This window comes from Furipterus horrens, unplaced genomic scaffold, assembly GCF_987537825.1.
Source record: "Furipterus horrens unplaced genomic scaffold, mFurHor1.1.pri manual_scaffold_12, whole genome shotgun sequence".
Classification (NCBI taxonomy): domain Eukaryota; kingdom Metazoa; phylum Chordata; class Mammalia; order Chiroptera; family Furipteridae; genus Furipterus; species Furipterus horrens.
The window spans coordinates 48,831,154-48,836,633 of record NW_028327182.1 but is presented as its reverse complement, the minus strand read 5'-3'; the positions used below and the strand labels follow the sequence as shown (position 1 = coordinate 48,836,633).

Below are 5,480 nucleotides of genomic sequence, written 5' to 3'. Positions count from 1 at the left end.
ACCTCATAACTGTCACATTAGTTCTTCCAGACTGGGAGTACCTGGGTGGTAAAAGCATAGATTCATTGCATTCATATGCCATAAATAGAGTATAGGCTATACCCTAAGAGGAGGAGGAGAAGGTAGAGGCTAACAAAGCCAATGAGGCCATGGCACCACCAGTTTCCCAAAGAATTCCACCAGGAGGTGAAGGAATCTGAGGCCAAAGCCAACATGTGTTTGATTTCATTATCTAATGCAGTCAGGGCCTGAGACATGTTATGGAAGTTATTAGGGATGTACACACAACATTTGGTATGTAGGATGGCACAGGTTCCTCCCTGGGTTGCTCTTAAGAGGTCTAAGGTCATGTGATTCCGCAAAAATTTTTTCTCATTTGTGAGACTTCCTCGGGCACTAGAAATAGAGCTTCTAGTATGATCAAGAGCTAAAGCAGTATTATTTACTAAAGCAGTTATGGTTGCTTACGGGAAGAAAGAGCGGAAGAACGCTGACTGGTACGAGGCTCACTGGGAAGAAATGGAACCCGTGATCGAGGCTAAGAGGAAGGCCCTACTGGCTTACAAGGTCACGCCCACTCCCAGTACACTTCAAGCTCTACGGGCTGCCAGGAACAAAGTCCAGAAGACTGCCCGCCACTGTGCCAACACCTATTGGCTAAACCTGTGCAGAAGCATTCAGGAAGCCGCCGATATAGGCAACGCACGAGGAATGTATGAGGGTATCAAGAAGGCAACAGGCCCAATCCCCTCCAAGATCGCCCCCCTTAAGTCCAAGACAGGTGAGGTCATCACTGACCAGGAACAGCAAATGCGGCGGTGGACCGAGCACTACCTCGAGCTGTACGCAACGAAGAACACCGTAACAGACACTGCTCTTAACGCCATCCCAGACCTACCAGTCATGGAGGAGCTAGACACCCCACCTACTGCGGCAGAGCTCGGCAAAGCCATCGACCGCCTCGCTTGCGGGAAAGCACCAGGAAGCGACGGAATCCCTCCAGAAATCCTAAAGAGCGGGAAACCAGTCCTGCTACAGCCGCTCCACCATCTACTCTGTCTCTGCTGGAAGGAGGGTTACATCCCCCAGGATATGAGAGACGCCAACATTATCACCATGTACAAGAACAAAGGAGATCGCAGCGACTGCAACAACTACCGGGGCATCTCTCTCCTCAGCGTCGTCGGCAAAGTATTCGCCCGGGTCGCTCTTGCCCGCCTGCAGACCCTTGCTTCCCGCGTCTACCCAGAGTCCCAGTGTGGCTTCAGAGCTGGCCGATCAACAGTGGACATGATCTTCTCCCTACGCCAGCTGCAGGAGAAGTGTCACGAGCAGCATAAACCACTCTACCTCGCCTTTATTGACCTCACGAAGGCATTTGATCTGGTCAGTCGAAGCGGACTCTTCAGCTTGCTACGGAAGATTGGCTGTCCACCACATCTGCTTGCTGTGGTCATGTCCTTTCACGACAACATGCACAGCACGGTGTCCTACAACGGCGCAACCTCTGAGGCCTTCCCAGTCAGCAGCGGAGTAAAGCAGGGCTGCGTCCTCGCGCCTACGCTGTTCGGAATCTTCTTCTCCATGCTCCTCCAATACGCCTTTAAGGACTGCAGCGAGGGTGTCTTCATTCACACCAGATCCGATGGCAAGCTCTACAACCTGGCCCGTCTACGAGCCAAAACCAAAGTCAAAGAGGTGCTCATCCGTGAGATGCTCTTCGCTGACGACGCAGCCTTGACATCACACTCCGAAGAGGGACTCCAGCAGCTAGTCACTTGCCTTTCCCACGCATGCAAGGAGTTCGGACTAGCCATCAGCCTGACGAAGACGAATGTTATGGCTCAAGGCACGGGGACTCCCCCATGCATCACCATCGACGGATACACCCTGGAGGTTGTCAACGACTTCACTTACCTCGGGTCCACCATCTCGAGCTCTCTGTCAGTCGACTTGGAGGTCAACCGGAGAATCGCCAGGGCAGCCACAGTTATGGCCAGACTGAACCGGCGAGCGTGGAACAATTCCAGCCTCACTGAGAAAACCAGACTGCGCATCTACCAAGCCTGCGTACTCAGCACTCTCCTCTACGGCAGCGAGACGTGGACCACCTACGCAAGGCACGAAAGGAAACTCAACAGCTTCCACATGAGGTGCCTGCGACGCGTCCTGCATGTCGCCTGGCAGGATAAGGTCCCCAACACCGAGGTGCTGAAGCGAGCCAATATGAGCAGTTTGCATGCAGTTCTTAGCGAGAGACGCCTCAGGTGGCTCGGCCATGTCAAAAGAATGGATGCAGGCCGTATCCCCAAAGACCTCCTCTACGGCGAGCTAGCAGAAGGCAAGAGGATGACAGGGCGCCCAAAACTGCGGTTCAAAGACATCTGCAAAAAGGACATGACACAATGCTCCATCAATCTCAACACATGGGAAGTTCAAGCAGACGACCGCCTAGCCTGGAGGCTCACGGTCAGGCAAGGTACGTCACGCACGGAGGCTGCGCGCAACGAGGAGGCGGTCCAGAAAAGATCGAGGCGGAAGCAGCGTCAGCAGCAGCAACAACAGCCATCTGCCTTCACCCGTACCAAGTGCGGCAGGGATTGTCACTCCCGAATCGGACTGCACAGCCATTCTCGGCGGTGCAGATAGACTCTCAAGAAGCTACGCCATCGTCTCTCGAGACGGACGGCTGCCGACGACAAATATTGCAAAAGTGTAGAACCACCAGTCCACTAGTCTGACTCCGTGGTGGGCCCAAAAGGAGTCCCAATTCTGGGGGATACCTGGGATGTAAGGCTTCCCCCAAGTATAGTGTCCAGTCCAGTTGTAGGGCAGGTAGGGCCACCCATAGGCTTCAGAAACCCAGAGGGTTCCCATGGAACAGTATGAGTCCCCATTGGAAGTGAAGCATTCTGTTTCCCCCAGCATCCTCTGCAGTCAGGATTGTGATGTGTTGGCAGAGGTCTCTGGGGGTCCATCCCTTTAGCTGGGAAGTTTTATTGGTGGTTCTGTTGTGGCATTTGATGCCCAGTGGCATGGCTTGCTGAAGTGCTACCTTTAGGGCTACCAATCACCCCAAGTCATCCCAAATCACATAGCTAAGCCATGGTTTGGTCCAGTTTACCTGCTTCTGTACAAGTGCAAACACTGAGGCATGGGTGCGATTGTAGAGGAGGTTAGAGCTGTTCCATGTTTGCAGCCAATCCCATTTGGTCTGGCTGGTGATGGTCAATCCATCAGGGATGTCCTGCAGGGGCCACTATGAGAAACTCTTTGCAGACCCAACTGTCTGAGTGGTTCTTCACAGCAGCCAGAATTTCCACCCATTGAAGGGAGGTGTTGCCTCCTCATACACCAAGCAGACAACCCCCAAGAATTTACAGAGAAGTCAGATAAATAAGATCATAGTATACATTCTATGAAAACAGAAAGAACACAAAGGTTAATGAACACAGCAAATTATAAACCAGTTTCTGAGTCTGCAAGACTTCCAGAAGAGAAGACTTCCAAATGCAAGGCTTTTGCTGAAATAAAATTAAGCAGTGACAATCTGATAGATCCTCTTTTTCTGTAGTTTAAAAGTCTCTGGTGATATCATCAGGTGCTGAGGTGAATTCTGTATGTTTGACACTACATCAGTAGGTCTCATAATTCCAAATCAAAGGATGAAAAAAAAAGTTAAACATTAGTTTAAAAGAAAACTGGAAAAATTCAGGATCCATCTTGTTCATATGAGCTAAATAAAATTTTACAGACAATTCACTGAATTGGAGTCTACTTTCCATAATTGTGTATAATAGATTTTATTGAAACATAATTTTTCTCCTAAAATCACCCTCATTTTTGTCTAAGAGCCAAATCAAGACCAATTCATTTACTGCATTAAGTTCAGTTTCAGTTTGACTGATTATTTGCATAAACACAGCAGGAAAAACAATTGATTATATAGGCTTTCTTTTTTTAAAAGATTTTATTTAGCTTCTTCTGCCGCTCCTGGTGCTGCTTGTGTGCTCATTTGGTGAGGACCTGGTACCTCTTTTGTGAAGCGGCAGCTGAGGAGACTCCGGCGCTCGCCATGGCCGATGAAAAGCCCAAGGAAGGCGTCAAGACCAAGAACAACGACCACATTAACTTGAAGGTGGCGGGGCAGGACGGGTCCCTGGTGCAGTTCAAGATTAAGAGGCACGCGCCGCTCAGCAAGCTGATGAAGGCCTACTGCGAACGGCAGGGTTTGTCGATGAGGCAGATCAGATTCCGATTTGACGGGCAGCCAATCAATGAAACAGACACACCTGCACAGTTGGAAATGGAGGATGAAGATACAATTGACGTGTTCCAGCAGCAGACAGGAGGTGTCTGCTAAAAAGGGAACCTGCTATTTTACTTCAGAACTCTGTTCCTCCAGACCAAGAAGACATTCTCAGTTAGCAAACTGCAATTTGGTTCCACCACATCTTGACTACTACAGTATAGTTTTCTCTATCCTTTCATTTCCCCTTCCCCCGTTCCTTTATTGTACATAAAGTAACTGATGTATGTGCACAAGCATTTGCATTTTTTTTAAACTAAATGGCCAATAATATGTTTTGATTGACATCAAATGGAGATGGGATGGGGGAAAATACTGGTTCTGTGAAAATACCCCCTTTCTCCATTAGTGGCATGCTCATTCAGCTCTTATCTTTATATTCCAGTAAGTTATTTTGCTCTCACTGTTTAACAAAAAAAGAACAACATAAAAATCCTTGCATACCTTGTTTGATTGGAGAATTTTAATGTTTTTCATTTATCATTGTAAAACCAAGGACAATTTTATAACTTTTTTGTACATAGCTGTTACTTGTAGGGCAATCTGTCTTTAAGTAGGGATAAATTACTCTAAGAGAAATGAATCCTGGATAGTTTTCCCTTCAAGTCAAGCATCTTGTTGTTTAAATAAACTTCTTGTTTAAAATGAAAAAAAAAAAGATTTTATTTATTTATTTTTAAAGAGGGAAGGGAGGGAGAAAGAGAGGAAGAGAAACGTTGATATGTGTTTGCCTCTTGCATGCCCCCAACTGGAGACCTGGCCCACAATTTAGGTATGTGCAATTACTAACAATTGAGCCAGCAACCCTTCTGTTTACATTCCAGCACTCAATCCACTGAGGCTTTCTTAAGTCTGCTTTTCTGGAACGTTACAAGGAATTCCTATATTGAGCTTTAATTAGTCCCTCAGGTCTGGGAAGCCAAGCCAAGCACACAGTTGCCATCAGAATTTGACCACAATACCTGCAGATTTGGGAGAGTTTCTCAATTTCTCAAAGTCCTCAAATGTCCTGAGGTTCTTTCCTTGCTATCTTTCAGGAAAGCAATCTTTGTTGCTTACCTGCAGAGACTGCCATGAACCTTCTGAATAAGCAAGGTACCAGGTCATTTCTCCAAGTTGCTTTTCTTGGCTTCAAAGTCAATATTCCTTAAGATTTTCTGGTGACATCCAG

General features: G+C 47.7%; 1 pseudogene; it reads left to right on the top strand.

Moving 5' to 3' along the window:
* Window positions 1–3,984: 3,984 nt before the first annotated feature.
* Window positions 3,985–4,842, top strand: LOC149996150 (small ubiquitin-related modifier 2 pseudogene; annotated as a pseudogene).
* The last annotated feature ends 638 nt before the right edge of the window (window positions 4,843–5,480 follow it).